General features: G+C 33.0%; 1 protein-coding gene across 1 annotated transcript in view; it reads right to left on the reverse strand.

The window, feature by feature from the left end:
* The window catches only part of LOC141566914 (endogenous retrovirus group K member 5 Gag polyprotein-like), a 30,980-nt gene extending 17,889 nt beyond the window's left edge, over positions 1 to 13,091 (reverse strand). The window contains exon 1 of the mRNA XM_074312059.1: positions 12,918 to 13,091. The gene's annotated coding sequence lies outside the window, so the exon portion shown is untranslated. The remainder of the gene's footprint in view (positions 1 to 12,917) is intronic.
* Positions 13,092 to 24,069: the final 10,978 nt, after the last annotated feature.

The following is a 24,069-nucleotide window of genomic DNA, read 5'->3' on the forward strand; positions in this document are numbered from 1 at the left end:
TAGTTGGTGAAGTGGATAGAGCACCAGCCCTGAAGTCAGGTGGATCTGAGTTCAAATCTGGTCTTAGACACAACACTTCCTGACAGTGTGACCCTGAGCAAATCACTAATCCCAATTGCCTCAATGTAATGTCCAGGCTAACTTTCTGGAGGTCCTCTGGATAGGCCTTGGTCTCAGCAGAATAGTCACCACAAGGATGGACAGAAATAGAGTCCAGAGTCTTTATTGTCTCCTTCACAGTCCGTGTCCGTCATAGTCTTACCCAGTCTCTTCCAGCAGTCTGCCAGTCTGCCAGTCTCAATTAGTCTCCGCCTGAGTCTGACTTTGTCCCCATTTTAAATACCCTATTACAATTACATCATTACAGTATACTGAGTATACGCCTATCTAGAGTAATTATGTCATATCCAACTAGAGTGATTATAATATCATATCAAACTAAAGTCATTATATCATTATATCATACTAGATATATGTGAACTAGAGAGCCATTATCTCATCTATTCCACTGAGCTAATATCTTTTTTCAAGTATACTTTTCCAAAGTTCTAGGATGAAATTGTTTTTTTTAAAATCCTTGTAAAGAAGGAAAGGGAGAGTGGATGTGGACTAAGAGGGAGTCAGGTTCAAGGAGTAGTAAAATGCAAAACAAATTTTAACTTCAAAAGCTAAATTGTGAAGGGACGTTTAAAAGGAAAATAAAAGATACTCTGCAGTGGAGAGAAAAAAAGAGGGGAAGTGGTATAGAAATAGGTGGTATGATGCATAAATCATAGTATTTAATGCACAGTCCTCTACTTTCATCTTTGTCAAAGGGAGATAAACATGAAAAACAAAAGACAGAAGAAAATAGACAAATGTCACAATTATGATTGTGAATGGGACAGATTCACAAAGTGGAAGAGGATAACAAAATGAATTAGCAAAACCCAACAAGAATTTTAAAATGTATTTTATTAAAAAAAAAAAAAAGAAAAGAAAAGAAAAACAATATAATACAAGCAGAAAAAAACATTGTCATGTGCCAGCAGAACATCAGGGAGGATTCAAAATATATAACAACAAATTATCAAATCAAGAAAGTATATATATATTAGTAGAAGAAATTACATCCATGAGTGTCCATAACAAGATTTTTTTTTTTTACAAGAAATGTACTTGAAACAAAGAATTCACACAGTACAAATGAGGAGTTATATGCCTTAGTTAGACTCAAAAAGAACAAATTATAATCTTAGTCAAGATAGAAACCAAAAATGACTTGGTTAAAAGTTTAAAAAAAATAAAAAGGAGAAACCACATTATGCTTAAAGGCTCCATTAAAAGTGAATTGATGTCAATACTTAACGTGTATCATATGGCAACCAAATAAATAACAAAGAAAAAGTTAAATGAGTTGCAGGGAGGAATAGTAAAACTATAATGGGGAGAGAACCTAATTTTACCTCTTTCAGATCTAGATATAATAAAAACAACAACAACAAAAAGATATAGAAATAAATTAAGCTCCTTATATACAGTGAATATAGTTTTCAAACTCCCAATAAACCAAACACCAGAATTAAAATATGAAGTTATCTTTTGCACAGTATAATACTAATATTAAAGAGCTTGTTTCTGGTAAAATAACAATATAAATGATTTCACTTTTTACTGGTGTAAAAAGTTGCAAAAAAAATTAAGAATGAATATCTTGCACTAGTGGTGGTACAGTTCTGAAGTTTTTCTTCCATTATGAAATGATTTTTGCTATGTCAAAATATAGTTCTTGTTTATCAGTGCTTCTGAATAACTTGCAGTTATACTAAATGATTTCTTTCTAGATTTTTCTAAAACTAATATTCAACAAACACTGAATTTATAGGCAACCCAAGGGGAAAGAGACTAAGTAACTTAATTCTAAAGAATTGGTGGACCAAAGAACAAATTATAGAAACAGTAGATGATTTCATTAAAAAAAAAAAAAAAATTACAACAATGAGACAACATACCAAAATTTTGTGGATGAAGCCAAGCAATCTTTAGAAGTTTTATATCTAGGGCAGCAAGGTGGCACAGTGGATAGAGCACCAGCCCTGAAGTCAGAAGGACCTGAGTTCAAATTTGGCCTCAGACACTTAATACTTCTTAGCTGTATGGCCATGGGCAAGTCACTTAACCCCAATTGCCTCAGGGGGAAAAAAAAATTTTATATCTTTTATACTTCTGAGCTCCTCAGTAACAACAAAAGCTCAATGAATTGAATATACATTTAAAAATGTAAATATAGAAAAAAAACAATAAAAATTGAAACCCTAATGAAACACCAAAATATGAATTCTAAAATTAAAAATATTAAAATGAAAGCAAAATAGCCCATTAAGTTAACAAAACAAAAAGATTGCTTTTTAGAATGCAATAAAGTAGGCCAATTATTAGCTAATTAGATTTTTTTTTAAAGGAAAAAAAAAACTGCCAGTATCAAAAATAAAAAAAATAAAAATTTAATTTACAACAAAGGAAGAAATTAAAAAAATATATTTAGCCTAGCTATCTTCCCATCAAACTGAGAACTTAAATGAAATGGATGAATATTTGCAAAAAGTTTTTTTTTAAAGTACTCAGATTATCAGACTAAAAAATAAGAGAATTTAAAATAAACTCAATCTTAGAAAAAGAAATTGAACAAGCAAACCAAGTACCCCAAATTTAAAAAAAAAACAAAATTCAACAAAACAAAAACAAACAAAACAGGAAAAGATGGATTTGTAAGTAAATTCTATTAAACATTCAAAGAATGACTAATTCCATTATTACCAAAACAGTTTATGCAGACATAAGCTGAATACAAAAAAGTAGAAACAGAAAGGATTCTATCCATAGGATACAAATATGATCTTGATAATTAAATAAAGGAAAGTCAAAACACACTCACGCATACACAACTATAGACAAATATCCCTAATAAATATCAATATAAGAAATTTAAGTTAAATTATTTTTAAAGAGGCTAAATCTATATATCAAAAAGATTATATAGTATGACCAAGTTAAATTTATACCAGTATTGCTGGTTATCCCATACTAAGAAAACTACGAAAGTGCTAGCTCATTTTACTAAAAACAATTTTAAAAGTTTAACGCAAAGTTAACATAAAAATTAACAAGCTTACACAAAATTTAACAGACTCATTTCTGTTCAAAACACTGAAAAGCATAGTAATTGATGGACTTTTCTTTAATATAGCAAATAGTATATTTAAAACCAAGAGTGAGCATTATATAGGGAATCCCAATTGCATTAACACTTTTGGGATAGCCTTATGTAATGGGATCCCCCATAAAACTGGAATCATTTCCAATAAGGTCAGGAGTAAAACAAGGATGTCCATTATTACTTAACAGCATGCTAGAAATGTTAACTATCTTATTATGATGCTAATAGGAAATTGAAAATAGCATAGCCAAAAATGAAACAAAATCATTTTTACAGATAATAATGATGATTTGCTTAGAAAGTCAACTAAAATTAATTTAAACTGTAACTACTAGGATGTAAAATTAGATTTATCTAATCTTCAGTACTTTTGGATATTGCCAATAAAGTCGCAAAAAGAGATAAAAGGAGAAATTGCTTTTAAAATAAGCACAGAATGTATAACACTTAGAGGTATATCTGCCAATATATATACAGGAACTATACAAATACAACAAAATACTTTATAGAAATAAACAGACTCAAAGGAAGTGAAAAAAATATTATTTTCTCATAGGCAGCCTGAGTCAATATAATAAAAATGACAACACCACCTGAATTAATTATTCAGTATCATACCAATAGATTTCTTTCCAAAGCTAGGAGGAAAAAAATTACATTTATCTGGAGCAGAGATTTCTAAATATTTGGAGAAGCCAATGGACCTCTGAATAATGTTTTTTTTTAAATGTTTAAAATAAGAATTACACCAAATTACAAAAAGTGAATTATTTTAAAAGAACATGTTGAAAATGTCTTCTAAAATAACTGACTTTTTGTAATCTGATGTAATTCTTATTTTATGCATTTTAAAAATTCACAAAACACAAGTTAAGGACTCATATTTGGTAGAACAAATCTCAAAGAAAAAATTTCAATGAAAAAAAATTAGGAAAGAAGGGACCTAACAATATGAGGTCTCAATCTTACTTCAAAACATAAATCATTAAAATTATATGGTACTGATAAAAAAATTAAAAGATTAATTTATGGAATAGATTACAAATACAAAATAGCAAATAAGCCCAACTATCTAGTATTTGATAAACCCCAAATTTCAGCTATTTGGGAAAGAACTCACTAAAGGTTGACAAACACTTCTGGGAAAATTAGAAAGCAGTCTTGCCAAAATTAGGTCTAGACCAATACCTCTCATCATACATTCCAATAAATGGCAAATAAATACATGGCTGAGATAATAAGTCATATGATAAATTAAAGAACAAAGAAAAGACTTCTCTTTCATATCTTTGGATAGAGTAAATGTTTTTAATCAAACAAGGAAAAAACAGCATTACAGAAAATAACGGACATTTTGATTCTATAAAATTAAGTTTTCACACAAATAGAATTAATGAAGTTAAATGTAGAAAAGAAGCAGTTAAGTGGGGGGAAATCTTCATGGCAGATAAAGGTTTCATTTTGGAAGGAAGAAGTGGATGCAAAGGAGTAGATTCAAATTTATATTAATAGGACCTATTCCCCAAATGCTAAATAATCAAAGCATATACAGATTGTTTTCAAAAGAAGAAATCCAGTCTACCAATAGTCATATTAAAAAATGCTTCAAATTACTAATAATTAAAGAAAGGCAAATGATTTGAAATATTAACAATAACACTAGAGAGAGCTTAAATTATTTAAAGTGATTATACAGTTAAATTTTTGACAATCCCCAAGCCTAGGTGGCTTGTTCTGTAAAATTAGAAAGTTGGACTAGATAACCTCTAAATTCAACCCAATGATAAATTTCAGAACTTCTTTGTCTATTTTAAAAAAAGCTTAGCTAAAAACAAATTTGTTCAATGTTATAAGCAAATCCCTGCAAATGGTAGTATTCAGATTGCTCTTTCAACCACATTTCCTACCATGAGCTAATTGATTCTAAATGGACTTTTGTCTCTGTTGATGATAATATTGGGAAATTTTGTTTGGAAAGACAATACTATACAAACACCAACCAGGCAAGTGTTCCACCTAGTGTTCAATTTTGAAATTGCTAATTACTATTTGGAAAAGAATTAACTGCAGCCAACCTTTCTAAGGGGTAGTCAGGCAGTTCTGAGTCACAAACCTCAGTTCATATTTCAACAATCATTAATATTTTTCCAGCTCTAAATCTATAACTTCATGATTCACCTAGCTATATTGAAATTTCCATGAAGATATTGTGCTTATCTTAATTATCTTTTAATCTTCCTTAGCATCAAGGACAGTGCTTTGCACATAGGTAACTCACAAATAATTTTATGAACAAATGAGTGGTTCAGCTACATTGTGAGTTAAATGTAGTTTAATGGGAGTGGCTGGGGAATCTAATGACAACTTATAACATTTTTCCAATAAGAAAGTGCATTCCAAGTTCCAAATAATCAACCAAGGAAAGAATTTTTGCTTTTGTAAAATGGAGAATGGCTTATATTCAATTTTCAATTATTTGTGGAAATTAACGATGAGTCAAAATTACTGAAGCACCCTACTACACTGTTGGTAGAGTTGTAATTTGGACCAACTGTTCTGGAAAGTAATTTTGAATTACTTAAGAAAAGTTACTAAACTTCATAACTTTTGCCCTTGGGATATACCCTAAGAAAAGCCAAACAGAAAGGTCTTATCTATACCAAGACAGTCATAGCAACATGTCTTGTGGTAGTAAGAAATTGGTAACAAAGTGAATGCCCACTAAATTAGAGAATGGTTGAATGAATATATTGTAGCATAATAATTTAATGGGATAGTATTGTGCTTTAAGAAAATTTAAGAGAAATATGAAAAGACTTAAATGAATTGATTGTATAAAGCAAAGAAAACAGAATCAAAAGAACAACTGTGGCCACAGTCATCTAAATGAAAATAACACTAAAGGAATTAGAATTCAGATTAAATGTAATGACTTCTCTTAAATCCAGAAAAGTTGAAATATTCTTCCTTCTTCTTAGCAAAGACGTGGTAGACTGTACAATGTTGTATATGCTGTCAGACTACATTACAACGTTATTTCTTGGAAAACAACAAACAAAACAAAAATCTACAATTAATAACATTCACTGAGTACCTATTATGTTTTGGTGGATGATGAAGTCAGGGGAAAACTACAAAAGAATCATGTTTTTGTTTGTTTGTTTGTTTTTGTATTTCCCACCTGATTTTGTGTAATTCTGCATAGCAATAATTCCTTTGCATTTTCCCTTAATTTTTAGTACTCGGTATAGCATTTGCTGAGTTTGAGGAACTTACAATCTAATAAAAGAAATAATGTACGCATGAATAAAACAACTAGAGAATGACTTCAATGCAGCATATCTAGAGGTCTGAGATATTTTTCAATATTAGCAAAAATTGCTCAACAGGCTAGAGAATGGGCTGAATCAATTAACAGTAAATTTAAAATGGAAACATGCAAAATGCTACACATGATTTACAAGTGCTCTTATGTATATACGTGTTCTATTCTACAATTAGCTTTTTATATTAATTTTGTCTGTATGTATATACACACACATATATAGTTTATCCTTTGTTTTTGAAGAGGACCTATGACATCACAGGTTAGATATCTTCACTCATTAGTGAATTGGGTTCTAGTGAGACAGAATTGCACAAAGTCCACTGGCAAGACAAAAGGCAGTGGCAATGGCCCAACATGGAGTGAATGACTCTAGTGTTTTCAGTGTCTGACAAAATTCTAAGTACTCCACAGCATCTGCTTCAGCCACCTTCATGATTGTGGGAAGAAACTATTTTCTTCTTCTCATTATGCCAGAGGAAGTCTTCACATGCTTGGATTCGATACTCTCCTAACTCACTGATGGGTTTGTAGCCCATTGGTTGCTCTCATGACAGTTTACCAGAATGTGACCACTGCTCATAGAACAGCTTTTTAGGTGAGATTTGGGTGCCAGGTAGACACCAAAGTGGATGAGCAGCCCTGAAAGGGTCCTGGCAAGCCCTAACACTAGAGATGCTATTTCCTTAAACACCCATACATTAGCTAGCTAGCTATACACATATGCACATGCATAGAAGCACACACACATTTCTTATAAGTAGAGATCCCATGTTTCTATACTCCATTATGTCTTTATATATGTAGTGTATATATACACATCCTGTCATTTTGTGAAACCTAATAATTTATTTGTGTACATAGGACTTCAAGAACAAAAAGCTACCTCTCCCTTTGTCTATGTATAATCCTTGACTCAAATCCTACTTGCAGAAAATCCTTCTCATTAGTAGACATTGATTATCATTCAAGTCTTGAACACTCATCTAAAACTCTTTCAACTCCATGATCTTAAACTTTGAAAATTCTTTCTAATAATAATCTCTTGAATTTAGATCTCTCCCTTCATCTAATTCATACCAAATATATTTTTCATCCTCATTATGCGCTCTAGATCTTAAATCTTTTCATGCTCTCTCAGTGCAACATCCTGTCCTGGTTTCATTTGCTTCCCTTCATACTTGACTCTAAAGAATTCAATAAGGCATATTCGAGGTATTATTCCACAACCTCCAATCCATTGCCTTTTGTCTTTTTCTATTCATACCTTCCCAATTCTAGGTTATTCCTACCATGTATCATCTTTGATTCTGTTTTGGAAGTACTGAATACTAAAATTATGCCAGTGGACATAATTCCTGGCTATTTAACTCAATTTCCTATGCCCTCCTACTTTACTGAGAAAAATTAAGGCTAATTGCCCCAAATGCTCTCATTTCTCTCCTTAACATCTCAAAATTTCTTCATCTTTACCCATTCTTTCCTCCTTTACTCCAATTTCAGAGCATGAACTGACTCTTCTTGATAAATTGCTTTCATTCTATTCCTCCATCCTCCTCTAAGAGAAGGAAATCACCGGCATTAATGTTTCCATTTCCTCATCACCCACTTACTTCTCAATCCCTTGTAATCTGGCTTCCAAAACTACCACTTACTGAAACTGCCCTGAGATCACTAATATTAAATCAATCCAGTAGTGTTTTCTCGGTCTTTATCCTACTTTATGTTCTTAGATCCAAGGCAATCTGACCTAAATCTTACCACTAGATTCTGATAACTCTGAAGAAGAGAATAAGAGTGATGATTTTGTACAGCTTTGCCTCACTTAAATCCAATTCATTTGCAAACCAAAATATCACTCTCCTGATGTCATTGGTCCTCTTTAAAAATGAAGGATGAAAAAAAAAATTTCATTTAAAAAAAATGAAGGATGAACAATAACAATAAACTCCTTAGAAATTTTGATACTAGCAATCTTCCACCCCTCCTTTATACTCTCTACTCACTTGATTTCTATGGGACTGCTCTGCCCTTGTTCTCTTCTTACCTGCTTGACTGTTCTTTCCTTTGAGGGATTGTTCTTCATTTATCTGCAATCCCCTATGCCTGAGTATCTCTAGAGCTCTGCTCTAGGCTTTCTTCTCTTTCCATTTTTGTCTCTGTTTATCTGTGTCTCAGGTTCTCTCTGTAAACACGCCTTACTGTCACATTTTAGAAACCCCAGCTTCCTTTATCATTCATCTCAAGTGCTACTTCTTACAGAAGACCTTGTTCCTTTCCTGATCTTGCCAGATTAGTTCCACCCCAGGTTAGTATCTTGCATTTATTTTGCATATATTTTGCAAGTACTTGTATGTGATTGTATTGTTTTCCCTGATAAAATGTAAACTTTTAGAGGCCAAGATTATTTCATTTTTATTTGCATCTCCAGTGTCTAGCATTGGAACTTGCATATATTTGGCATTCAACAAATTCTACTTAATTGATTGTTAATAAAAGAAACATGACAGACAAGATCAATATAAGTTTAGAAAACAAACATAAAAACTTTTCCAAGGATGATTCTAGAAAATGACTCTCATAAAAAGGTGGGGGGGGGGGGGAAATCAATAGAGACAGAAATAAGATAGCAGAAAGATTGGCTTGAGACCTACTTTAGCCATGTTATCCCGAGAGCATTTATATATGAACTAGAAAAGGACAGCAAATAGATAGAAAATGGAACTTATATATCCATATTCCTACAACAATCTATTTTCATCATCATTGTCAGCAGAAATACCACATTTGTGTCAGTCCCTCATGTGCCATATAAGGAAGTTCAAATGGCACTTAAGAAGAATAAGTCACAAAGAGTTGCTAGACTAGACTAAGTACACACATAGGAAATTGCTGGTAGAAATAGAAACTTGAGAACACTATAGAATTGTTTTATAATATATCATAGAAAGGAAAAGACAAAGAAGGGGGGTAAAAATCACAGAAACTATTATGATAAAAGAAAATAAGTCAAAGGCATGTTAATAACTACCACACCATACAACTTTCTTTCCATCTTTCAAGACTCTTTATGAAAATGATCTACATATATATTGAGGGTGTACTTGATGAAAATATGAGAAAAGAATAGGCAGGCTTTTACAGATGATTTTCTATAAGAGATTACATTTTTATGGCCACAAAAGAAATAGGTACAAAGAATGCAAAGATCCCATATTATTTATTTTTTGTTGATTGCAAAAACCAAAAACCAAATCAACAAACAAAAAATCTTTTAGCTACACAGAGAAAAAACATGGGTTTACAGACTTTTGTCCAACATCAAGTCTCTTATGTAATTATTTGTTAAGATAATAAAAAATTTACTAATATATGCAACAATGGAGCACAATAATTGTATAAATATGTATGCATATATTGGAGTTAACATATATTTCTACATGTTTAACATATATTGGACTAATTGTCATCTAGGAGAGGGCAAGAGGGAAGTGGGGAAAACTAGAACACAAGATTTTGCAAGGGCTAATGTTGAAGAATTGTCCACGTGTTTGTTTTGAAAAATAAAAAACTTTAATAAAGAGGGAAAAAAGAATCTATGCAGAGTTCAAATACGGAGAAAAATTCTCTATATGTGCTGTAGTTCACTGTTTATATCGAGTCCTAAAATATTCTAGGATCTCTTCATTAAAATTGGTATCTACTAAAGACAGAGGACTAAAAATCTATGAGAAACTAAGTAGATGAAAAAGCTGTACTTTAATCTGCAGAAGAAAACAGAAAGAAGCAAAAGAGGGACTCAGACAAGCAGGGCAATTTTGTTATTATTGTCAACTTTTGAATATAGTTTAAAAAATTATATAACTTTCTGTCTAAGGGAGGAAGTGGGAAAAAGGGTGGGAGAAAAAAATTGGACACAAGGTTTTGCAAGGGTGAATGTTGCATATATTTTGAAAATAAGCTATTATTAAAAATAAAGAAAGAAAAAAGAAAAAGAAAAACTATATGAGTTTACAATGTTATGTACAATCCTATTCCTATTCTTTTTATATGGTGATGTTTGTATTTGTTGATATTTAATTTTAAATTAATTAGAAAAATAAATAAACAAAATATTTATTTCCAGATCATGGCATTCTCCAATCCTCTGAGTTTGTCCTTTGCTAAATACATCTAGTTTGGGGCATTGCATATGGACAATGAGCTGGGATTCAAACTGAATTAGAGAAAGAAAGACAGATAGGATTGCACTTTGAAAATTGCATAGTGCATTCTACTTTCAGGAAATAGGACTTCTTAGTAGTAGCAATCCATCAGAGGAGGTCTCATGACTGTGGTTCAAAAACAAGAACCCACTTGTTGGCAACAAGAAGACAGGAAAAGATAATGACAAATAATGGAGGGAATATGGAAAAAGTGGGATACTAATACATTGTTGGAGTTGCGAACTGATTCTCCCATTCTGGAGAGCAATTTGGAACTATGTCCAAATGGCTATCAAACTGTGCATAGCCTTTGATCCAGCAGTGTCTCTACTAGCCTATATCCCAAAAAGATCATAAAGGAGTGAAAGGGACTTCAGTGTGCAAAAATATTTGTAGTAGCCCTTTTTGTAGTGCCAAGAAACTGGAAACTGGGTGTATGTCCATCAGTTGGAGAATGGCTGAATAAGTTATGGTATATGAATGTTATGGAATATTATTGTTCTATAAGAAAAGATCAGCAGGATATTTAGAGAGGCCTGGAGAGATTAATATGAACTGATGCTGAGTGAAGTGACCAGAACCAAAAGAATATTGTACACAGTAATAACAAGATTATGTGATGATCAATTCTGATCAATGTGGCTCTTTTCAACAATGAAATGATTCAGGCCAGTTCCAATGGTCTTGTGATGAAGAGAGCCATCTGCACCCAGAAAGAGAGGACTATGGGGGACTGATTGTGGATCACAACATAGTGTTTTCACTCTCTTTGTTATTGTTGACTTGCATTTTGTTTTCTTTCTCATTTGTCCTTTTTGATCTGATTTTTCTTCTGCAGCATGATAATTGTGGAAATATGTATAGAAGAATTGCACATGTTTAATATATATTGGATTATTTGCCATCTAGGGGAGGGAATGGGAGGAAGGGAAGGAAAAAATTTGGCACACAAGCTTTTGCAGGAGTGAATGTTGAAAATTATTCATGACATGTTTTGAAAATAAAAAGCTTTAATAATTTTTAAAAAGAAAAATTTTTAAATAGGAAACTAAACTGAAAGCAAAGAAATTTCTTTGCATGCCAGGGAAGACTGTTATCTTGTTAGTAACAGCTTTTGCTTCCTAATGTACAAATATGGTTTTTATAACCTTTTAGGTCTGTTTAGAGTACACAGCCAATCAGTCACATTCTGCAGCAATTTAGGATAGGTATGTAAAGCATTTCACAGCAGGGGTAGAGAAAGAGGGAAACTAGTCAAGGGAGAAAGGGCAAGCATTTGGAATGCAATTGGTAAGATTTATTATAAGGAAACATTCCTTGTTCAAAGACAAGAGCCAAGGGGAAGTGACCAAATACTTTTATAATTGTGAAAGAAGTCCCTTTAGACAAAACAATAAAGTTTCATATCCAGACAGCAAATAATTATTATATCAATGAGTGAGACCATCTGCTTAAATGTACCTTTGTTATATTTTATTTCTCCTTCAGTAGAGGTTAAGACTCTTTAATACTAGGTCATCAAGATCGTTGAAAGATTAACCTACCAATATGTTATGAAATAATTACAGCTATTTCCCTATATACAATTCCACATTTCTCTGACACAAGAATCTTTCTGACAGGCTCTGACACCAATGTCCTCTTGATTATGAATTCTGAACCATCATAATCTCAAGGAATCAAAGTCAAAATTATAGATGACCAAAAGGAATCACATATTGTGAATATAAGTAGATGCCATCATATTATCAGTGATAAAGCATGAAAAAAAAAACATACAAGGGATAACATCCAAGAAGCACAAAGGGGAAAAGAAGAAACACTGGAAATAGAGCAAGACTAAAGGACAATGGATGGTCAGTCTGAGCAGTGCCTGAAACCCACAAAATATTTTTTTAATTCCTAGAAAAAGATTTCTGTGGAAGATCTTTGGGAAAGTATAGACAAGAAGAGTCACTATCAAAAGGTGAGCAGCATGATCTTGTGGAGAATCAGCAGAAACCTATGTTCAAATCCCACTTCTTAAACTTAAAAGCTATATGACTGACCATAGGCAAATTATTTAACCTCTTTGAGTCTCATCTATAAAATGGGAATTATCAAAAAAATAGTGCTTTTTATTATCTTTCTTTTTTTAGCTTTTAATTTTCAAAATATATGCAAAAATGGTTTTTCCAACATTTACTTTTGCAAAACCTTATGTTTCAAATTTTTTCTCCCTCCCTTCTCCCCACCCATTCCCCCTAGATAGCAAGCAGTCCAATATATGTTAAACATGCAATTCTTCTATACATATTTCCATGTTTATCATGCTGCACAAGAAAAATGAGAAAAAACAAAAAGCAAGCAAACAACAATAAAAAAGATAAAAATATCATGTTGTAATCCATATTTAGTCCCAACAGTCCTCTTTCTGGATGCAGACAGTTCTCTCCATCATAAGTCTATTGGAATTGGTCTGAATCACCTCATTGTTGAAAAAAGGCAAGTCCATGCATATGTACTGTCAAAAAAAAAAGTTATAATTATAAAATTTAAAAAAAAAAGAAAGAAAGAAAAAAGGCAAGTCCATCACTGTTGATCATCACATAATCTTCTTGTTGCTGTGTACAATGTTACCTTGGTTCTACTCACTTCACTTAGCATCAGTTTATGTCTTTCTAAAATAATCCTGCTAATCATTTCTTACAGAATAATAATATTCCATAACATTCAAATATCATAACCTATTCAGCCATTCTCCAACTGATGGGCATCCACTCAGTTTCCAGTTTCTAGCCACTACAAAGAGAGCTGCCACAAACATATTTGCACATGTGGGTCCCTTTCCCTCCTTTAAGATGTCTTTGGAATATATAAGCCTAGTAGCGACATTACTGGGTCAAAGGGTATGCACAGTTCCATATTGCTCTCCAGAATGGTTGGATTAGTTCACAAAGTAGTACTTTCTTTACAGGAGTGTGGTAAAGATTATAATATCATGATATAATGAGCTTTTAAAATGTTCAAGTACATAAATGTCTGCTGGTTGTTATCTGCACAAATCAATCAGTCAAGTTTTTATTAAACAACTGCTATGTTCCAGGCACAGTCCTAGGAACTGGGACAAAATAATACAATGGATAAAATAATCCCAACTTTCTAGGAACTTAAATTCTAAGATAACAATTACATAGACAGAGCAGTATAAGCTTTAATAGATTGAAATTGCATTACAACTTTTGGAATACTCTGTAGAAAATATTATGGAGAATAAATATTGAGAGAATAAAGATGCACTACTTTATAAAATATAAATAAGATATAACTTACATGACTTAAATTATAAGTTTTCAGTGTAAAGAAAGAAAACACATTAAAAGGGAGCTTTTGAAAAGGTGTGGGAGGGGCAGGTACCTGGCACAGGTACATTATGAGAAAGTTTAAGAGAGTCAAGAATATATCTGGAGAGGAATGAGGTTATAGCTGATTTGGGCCTCCTCCTTAAAATGTAGGTTCTGGTAGAGGATCAGTGGGAGAGGATAGCAGGGATAATACTTCAAATATGTAAATTCTAAGGTAAAAAAAAAAAGCTTCAGGGGCATTGCAGATGAAGAATGATAGGGTCAGGAGTATAGTGTGGAGAGTAGAGGAGTAATAATTGTATCTATTGAAGACATCCCCTTTCCTTCCTCCCCAGCCAAAAGAAAAGTTCTTGTCACCAAAGTCCTTGGCACAGTCAAATGGTTTAACTTAGAATGATATGATTTTATTAGCAGAAATTATATTTAAAATGATACATTTCCATCTGCTTTGTCACTGCACCCCAAGGACCATGGATCATTTCCATCTGACTTGCAGCTGAAACCTTCCATATGTGATTTCCTTGAGAGCAGAGGCTGTTTCATTTTTCTATTTGTATCCCCACTGTTTAAGCTTTGTACTTTGCACAGAGTAGGCACTTAATAAAAGCTTTACTTATTCATTCATTTAAAAGATACACAAAGGGACTTAAATTGATGGAGAGAGGTTTTCACACTGATGAATTCATAGGTCTCTTTAAGTACCAAAGCATTCCTATTCATTATCCCATTTCTCTTTGTGTGGCCAAAGTTCTTACAAACATGTCAAAAATGATAGTTTCACATATTACACCATTAATATTCTTTATTTTATTTCCGATAAAATCTTCTATCCTGAAGTTGTTTTTTTCAAGATAAAAATATTTAAATCTACCCTAATCCCCATAGACCTTCATATACATATATATTATATACACATATAGGTATATGTGATTATGCATATGTGTATAATTGTTACTCAAACTCAAAACCTTCCATAAAAGCACTTCATACACACACATACATGCACAGATATATACATATTTGTGTGTAGTTATGTGTACATATAACTATCCATACAAACTATATTATATATTTCTATTAATGTAGATATGCCCATGTATTATATATGTATATGTATTGTGTGGAATAGAGAGATAAGGTGAAGAACTTACAGGAATGTAGGAATTCTTTTTCTGTATTTTATTTTCATTATTTTTCTGTTTCCCCTATGACCTGTATAATATGTGCAGGCCCATATTTACTTGAGACTTGGCCAGCTATAAACATATTTACTTAACCTGAGCAGAAGACATTTATCAGTATTTGACATTTATCAATATTTAGTCTATCAGCTAGACCACTATCTGCTTGATTAAGCCTGAAGGCCTGATTTTCTGTTTCCTAGAAATCAGATGATTTCAGGGAAACCGAAACCTTTCATTCCAATCTCTCCAAATAGCGACAACCAATTAAATGCTTACCCCTCCCCTTCTTAATGCTCTCTTACTTGTGATGTAATCTATTGTATAAAAACTATATATCTTTACTACTTCTTTAGCCCTGCTACTACGAGCTTTCTCTTTCTTATCTAGTGATGGGACAGCTCATCCTTCAGAGGTTTTAATAAACAACTTTTCTGCTTTCTACTGAGTGATCTTTGAGTAATCATTTTGGGTAAGGGTCTTCTATATCCCTCACAATATGCATATATGTATATGTGTATTTGTTCAGTCATTTTAGTCATATCTGACTCTTTATGACCCCCCTTTTTGAGATTTTCTTGGCAAAGATCCTGGAATGCTTTACCATTTCCTTCAAAAGCTCTCTCTCTCTCTCTCTCTCTCTGTCTCTCTCTCTCTCTCTCTCTCTCTCTCTCTTTCTCTCTCTCTCTCTCTCTCTCTCTCTTTCTCTCTCTCTCTTTCTCTCTTTTAACAGATGAACAAACTGAGGAAAACAGGATTAAGTGAATTGCTCAGAGTCACACAACTGGTAAGTGTCTATGTGTATATAAATATATGCATGTGTATATAAATACACATACATACATACATACATACATACATACATATATCCCCAGAGAGGCAGCATGGTATGATAAGAAAAGTACTTTCCTAGATGGCTTGAGTTTGAATAACTATTTCCTACTCTTACTACATACATGACCATTAACATATCACTTAACCATCCTGAATCTCAGTTTCTGCATCTATGAATTGGGAATAATACTTGTACTGCCTAACTCATGAGATGATTGTGAAGAAAGAACTTTGTAAGACTCAAGTATCTATATAAATATAATTGTTATGGCCAATCCATAATTTTTATTTCTGAATAAGTAAAGGATCACAGAATGCTTCCTAACTCCTATGAATGTTTGGTTATAGAACAGGTATTCAAAAACTTAATTATCTAACATCTATACCTAGATTTATTTTTTTGTTTGTTTTGTTTTATTGATTTATTTTCTTCTTCTATCATCTTCATTTACTAATATTCCCCTCCCCTTCCACTACTCAATAAGTCTCTTAAAAAAGAAAATCCAATTGAAACATCAACATCCACCAGCATATGTAATATTCCATACCCATAGTCCCTTCTCCAATGTACTGAGGGAGTTACATTTTCTCAGCTCTTTCTAGAACTATGCTTTGTAATTATAATTACACAGCATTTGTTTTATTGTCACTATATACACTGTTGTAGTCACTTGTGACTACATATTGTTTTCCAGATTCATATAGTTAGATTTCTTAATAAGTTTCTCAAAATTCTAGGAAGGAACTATGGCACTTTTGAGAGTATTTTTCCGTCCAGTGTACCATGTTAGCAATTAAAATCAGGCTCTCTAGACACCAGAGATGTAACACTTACTGAAGGACTCTCATTTCAAAATGCCTTCTTCCCTTTCTCATGAGACCAAGTTTGCTAGCTGTCAGACTTGAAGCTACCACAAAAGGATTTTGCAAGTGGCAGATTATGGTAGGTGTCTTGGAATTTAAATTAGTCCTTTTTGGAGCTATACTTTAAAATTTTTATTTATGAATGGTGCCCTCCCCCAAAAAATTTCTATCCGTATTAAGCTTTTCTAAGAGGTTTTTTTTTTAACTACAGACAAAATTTGAGGTCTCTTTTGGCAAGGTTCCTTTAAAATAGAAAAAGAAGAAATAACTCAAGAGTAAAATGCATGGAACCATAAAAGCAGTCAGTTCTATACATTTTCTATATTACAACTGATAAATGAATTGTACATCTTCATTGTGCTCTGACATAAAATATAATTTGTCCATAGAGCAGTGATGATGTCCTGAGAATCTTTTATTTAGAAGGCTTCAGCCTTTTAGAAAATAACTTAGTTTTTCTTCTAATAATGTATATTAAAATTTTTTGATGGATAACTTTTGTTTTTCCATCACCTACATCTCTGAATATATCCCTCCCCAGGTCCTATGTGTTTTTAAAAGAAAATTAGGGGTTGAGAATTCTGCTTGATGATTTAAAGAAACCTGGAGTAACAAGGGGTAGTGCATTATCTGAGGGAAAAAATATCATAATATCGAAAAACAGGGTTGTGTTTAAAACACACACACACATACATACATCCCATTTTAAGTGTTTGGAGAGGAGATGAAAAGGGAAAAAAGAGCTAACCAGAGGCAGTCACAATGAAGCAGAAGTTGGATAGGGATGAGAAAACCTGGGGTTTGTTTTCTGCTCTGACTTACTTAACATGTAAGCTTTAGACAAGATAGTTAATCCCTCTGAGTATTACCTTTCTCATCTGCAAAGTGATAATAATGATCTCTGACCTATCTATACAAGGTTGTTATTAATATAGAGAGAATATTCTCTAACCCAAAGAACATCAGTTTAGAAATGGAAAGCTCTGAGTTTGAATTCCAAGTTAGTAACTTAACTTGCTACGTGAACTTAAGCAAAGGCTACCTCTGTACCTCATTTTATTATTGTACTACCCATTTCACAAATTGTTATAAGGAAATTACTTTGTAAATCGTAAAACACTATGGAAATGTGAGGTTATTATGACACAAAGAATTACATATGAAATAAACAATCACATACATGCAAAGATCCATTTCTTAAATGAATCTCATCAATGCAAAAATTGTTCTAATGATATATTTGAAATCTATGCCTTCCCATCTTGTACAAGTCTTATACATGTCTTCCTATAAATTTTTCCACAGGAAAAGACCTTTTTTACAACCTCCCAACACTTCAAGGCTGTGTACCTGTCATGAAAAAAAGATAATAATGCCCTGAGAGACTAAACATCTGATGTATCTGGATAACTTACTAAAAACCATGACTCAAAATTTTATGTCTTTTCTTGGATGAATTTACGTATAATTGTGCTTCATATATAGAATTAGTTCCACATAAACTAAAGTCTCCAGCTTAGAACATTTTCCGATTGGAGTACATCATGTATCTAGAAACACTGATTAGTGAAATGTCCTATTTAATTAGAGTAGTTAACTCTATTAACCACAATAAAGATATTAGAAAAATAGGAAAGATATATAATGTAAGGTGAGGATAAGGGAGAGAGAAACATTTTAAGGATATCAGGAGACTTGGGTCACCATCCCAGACATGTGTAAGCTTCTCTCTAAGTCTCAGATTTCTGAATGTTAAAATAAAAAAGTTGAATTGGATTGTCTCTAAGGAAGAACAAGATCAATGTTACTGGATTGCAGAATACTCTGAGAATAGGAGAAAGGGAGTAAGATATAAGAAGACTGGAAATGTAAGGGTCAGGTTGTAGGTGGGAATCCAGAGTCTTTTCCCGTCTACTTCATTGAAATCTGCTTTTGAATTAATTTAAAAGCATTTCGTTCTGATTGTCTCACAAATGTTTTTTGCTCCTTGTCTAAGATTCCCACAAAATTTTCCAATCCACTTTATTGGAAGATTTTTTTTTCAGTAAGATACCTTGTAATATAATGCTATCACTAGATGGCAGTCAGTAGGTATGTAAGACTAGGCATTTTAAAAAGAGATCAATCTTTACAAGGAGAGGGAAAAATCACAAGAGACAAAGCACAAAAACACACAACAATAAAATGAAATAACATATTTGATACCCTTTGGAGTCACTCTAATTTTTATCATCAGACTATGGTGGCTTTTAAAAAAATTAAATATTAATAATTCTAAATTTGACTTAGCTGAATGACAGTTTAGAAAAAAAGGATATGTCCTTGTTGCTCATTTTCCCCCTCGTCTGTCACCAGATCAAAAGTATTTTATTTCTTCTTTTCAGATTCTTCCTTCCCACACTTTTTTCCCATATGTATCAGAATATTTCTTTTCATTTTTAATCTCTGAGGAGGACTAAAGTAAAGTGTTCTTCTTTTTCTCTCTTTTTTTTAAAACAAACTAAGAAAAAATGTCAGTATGCCAAAAGTAATGAAACAAAAGTGTTCCCTAATCAAGTTGATGAGTTTCCAGGGTGGTGAATCTTTTCCAATTCTAAGAAAGTTTTTTTTTTTTCTCTTTGTTTTTCTGAGCAGCACAACTGCCCAGATTATTATTATTTTAATAACTCCAACTTTATGTCCTAGAATGCAATCTTATTGAGAAAGGAAAAGATTTTTCTAGGCTGTGACAATCAACCAATCAGTAAACATTTATTAAGTGCTCACAATGTGCCAAAACTGTGCTAAGCTCTGTGGGTTCCATAACTAGAGGAGTAACTGAGGTCTAAGACCATACAAAGGAAAACAAAAAAACTGGTCTTTCTCTCCTGCCATTACTATGAAAACTGGACACTGGACACTGAAAACTGGAAAGTTGCCTTCTTTTCAGACATAAATCTGAACCACAAGAATGAAAAGAGAGCTCAATTAATAGGAACACTATGAGGAGAGAGAATAAGTGTCCGAACACTTTCTTAGCCTCCTTTGATCGATTATAATCCTTTTCCTGATAATTAAGAGTGAAAGAGTTCCTCAAGCCCTATCCCAGGTGTCTTTTATCCCTTTCTACTGTCTCCCTTAATGATAGCATTAGTTCATGTCTGCACAAAATGACTCAGATTCTATAGTCAGCCTTCATTTCTCTCCTGACCTCCAGTCCCACACTGCTAACTACCTGCTATACCTCTCCACTTAGATGCCCCACTGGCTTCTTGTGCTCCACTCCTCATCTCCAAAACAGAGCTCCTTCAAAGTTCATCTCTTCTCTCAATTTTCCTATTTCTGATCAAAGCACAACCATACTTCTAATCATCTAGGTTTTGAATCCTAAAGTCATTGCTGATAATTTGGTCTATGTAATCCTCTATATTAAATCATTTGACAAGTCTTATTGAATGTACCTTTGCAACATTTCTCATTAGTTCCCTTCTCTCCATGAACACAATTACCTTCCTAGTATAGGTCCATATCACACTACAGCAGTAGCTTCTTAATATATCCTCAATGCAACTGTAAAATTAATATCACTATAACGGGACTCACCAGATTACAATAATAATTTCTAGTATTTATTTAATTTTATTAAATATTTAATTAGATTTAAATATTAATTTAATAAATATTTATTTAATTTATTTGTGAAGAGTTTTACACATGTCTCTCTTCTATTCAAAGTTCTTCCATAGCTCCCTATTATCTCCAGGATAAAAGGAAAAGTTCCCAGCAAAATCAGGAAGGTGAATGTGTTCCTCCATGTCAGTATCCTACATCATATTATTCTTTCAAGGTCATTTTGCACCAAATCATTGCATCCCATCAATAATTTTGTTGCATTGTTCTTTGACTAACAACTCTCCTTTGGTCACTGCTCCCATCATTCAGTTTTATAACACCATTATATTGTTCAATTCTCCACCAGCAGATGGAATGGCTGACTCTTAAGCATCTTGTCCATGAGTACCAGCTAATGATGTTCTATCTCCTTAATGGCTTTGAAGAGTGATCACCCTCACCCAGGTTTTATACTCAGTTTCCATAACTATACCTTCCACACAAAGAGATTTTAACTGCAGGAGGATAAGCTGTTTGAATGTCTCTAACAGGTTCACTATAGGAAAACTATAGTGAGTTCATCTTTCCTTGACATCTGGCCATATGCTCTCCTCATGTTTTATTTCATAATAATGAATTTTGGAGATTCAGAGGGGACACTCCCATTCTCTTTCTGTTTGTCTTCATCACCAAAGCTTCCTCAGGGCAGCAAAATCATTGTTGATCATTTCCCCCCCAAAAAAAACTCAAAATTTAGGAGTAATGACAGAGCTAATGATTCCTAGTTGCTCTTCTAAGCACAGTGACCAATGGTGAAAGGATAACTATATTTACATAAAGAATTTTGAGCAAGTCACTTAAATTCTCAATTTATGAGATTTGGAATGGATGGTCTTCAAAGTTATTTCTAGCTCTAACTCTATGATTCTTTGATCCTGAATCTTTTATAGTAAAATAGGAAAACAAAGTGAATATAGAAATGATTAAGTTTGATTAATTTATAAAAATGATATCTCAACTGTTTACAAGATCTAGTTTATATGTGTGCGTTCAGGTAGTTGATTAAAGGGTATATATGAAAATGTGAAGAAAAAAGTAAGCCCAGTAACCTAGATTGATCCACCACACTCACCCAAATTATTCTCTCTTTGGCTTAATTTTGTCCCTATAAAATTATCTCTGAGAAATATAACTATAGATGGTCACAGATGTAGGTTCATAGCTCTGATACAAGCACTCAAGATAATAATGCACAGGGGCAGCTAGGTGGTACAGTAGATAGAAAACCAGCCCTGAAGTAAGGAAGACCTGAGTTCAAATCTGGCCTTAGACATTTAACACTTTCTAGCTGTGTGACCCCCAATTGCCTCAGGGAAAAAAAAGATAATAATGCATATATTAGAACCAGCTTTTATTTCAATGTAAAAATATTTATAGCAGCATATAAACAATCAAACCAGTTCTCTTCTCTGAAGAGAAACATCTTTCCCTAGAGCCCTATGTTATGTCCCAAAGTCATAGTAGTACCCTGTGCTCTAGATTCCTCTCAAAAGAAAAGTTAATCTGGCATTGTTAGACAGGCAATCATCTCAATATTACAGTGCATCCCACTTTAACCTCATCCATATAAGCATCCAGATTTAGAAAAATTCAGATACCTTGAGCCCTCCTAAAAGAAACAAATTTAATATTGCTAGAGAAAAAATTAATAATATAGATTTAGAGTTGGAAAGGATTGCAGAGGCCATCTAGCCAAACCACTTTTTCCTGGGACTTTACTATCTAGATCAGTAATATCAAATTCAACTAGAAAAAGGGGCTACTAAATCATACATGAGAATAGTTAGGGGATATATATATATATATACTTATTTATATTGACTTATTTTTAAATGTAACTTTAAAATCAATCTATCTATCTATATATCATATTTTATCTTATTGAATTTTGTATTTATTTTGTTAAATAGTTCCCAAATACATTTTATTCTGAGTCAAATTGCACTTGGGAGTGTTTCAGGTTTTATATGTGATATCTCTACTCCAGAAAACTTTCTTTTTTAAAATTTTTAAATTAATTTTATAATTATACATTTTTGACAGTATATATGCATGAGTAATTTTTTTATAACATTATCTCTTGTATTCATTTTCCCAGATTTTCCCCTCCCTCCCTCCACTCCCTCCCCTACATGACAGGGAATCTCATATATTTTACATGTGTTACAGTATAACCTAGATACAATATATGAGTGTAAATCCAATTTTCTTGTTGCACGGTAAGATTTGGATTCTGAAGGTATAAGTAACCTGGGTAGATAGACAGTAGTGCTAACAATTTACTTTCACTTCCCAGTGTTCCTTCTCTGGGTGTAGTTATTTCTATCCATCATTGATCAACTGGAAGTGAGTTGGATCTTCTTTATGTTGAAGATTTCCACTTCCATCAGAATACATCCTCATACAGTATTGTTGAAGTGTACAGTGATCTTCTGGTTCTGCTCATTTCACTCAGCATCAGTTCATATAAGTCTCTCCAAACCTTTCTGAATTCATCTTGCTGGTCATTTCTTACACAACAATAATATTCCATAGCCTTCATATACCATAATTTACCCAACCATTCTCCAATTGATGGACATCCATTCAACTTCCAGTTTCTGGCCACTACAAAAAGAGCTGCCACAAACATTTTGGCACATACGGGTCCCTTTCCCTTCTTTATTTCCTTGGGATATAAGCCCAGTAGTAACACTGCTGGGTCAAAGGGTATGCACATTTTGATAACTTTTTGGGCATCCAGAAAACTTTCTGTTAATAGTAGAAAGCTAAACCCATATTATTTGCTTCCTCTCCATGTTATGGATTAGACTTTTATTTTTTCTTCAACTGCAGAAACACATAATGTGACGTTCATTCCCCAAAAGGTGGGAACTACCTTGAAATACACTCCTTCCTCAATAGAAGCCAAAGCTTTCAGGCCCCCTCCGTCTAAGGGGTAGAGCTAGAACTTTTACTATTTAGCCATGTGGCTAATATCTCTTCAGGCCACAAAGTTGAAAGCATTGTAACTTCCTTATACTTCTGCTGTTGTACCTGCAAGAATGGGTCTAGGAAACTAGAATCAAAGATTTATATGCACCTCACCAACTGCTCTGGCTGCTATCATCTCTAGAGCTAAGGGGAAGAAGGTTGGTCTATCCCTGAGGGGCTACGTCGAAATCCACATGACTCCCGAGGCACCAAAGTCTACTTTTAGTTTTCTGGATTTCAATCTGAGTTCAGAAAAAGGACAACTGACAAAAATGATTCCTATCATGAAGGGAGAAGTGAGGACAATTAAATCAGATGGTATCAAAATCCCCAATAAAGGCTCATAACTGAATAAGTTCATCAAGATGATTAAGGAACTCTCCTGAAAAAAAATTCCTATGCTGTCATCTAACCTATATGTCTCCATTTAGTCTACAGAAGAACATGAAAGATTTTATCAAATGCTTTGCTAAATGCAAGGTAAACTTATAGGAAA

The sequence above is a fragment of the Sminthopsis crassicaudata genome, chromosome 4, assembly GCF_048593235.1.
Source record: "Sminthopsis crassicaudata isolate SCR6 chromosome 4, ASM4859323v1, whole genome shotgun sequence".
Lineage (NCBI taxonomy): Eukaryota > Metazoa > Chordata > Mammalia > Dasyuromorphia > Dasyuridae > Sminthopsis > Sminthopsis crassicaudata.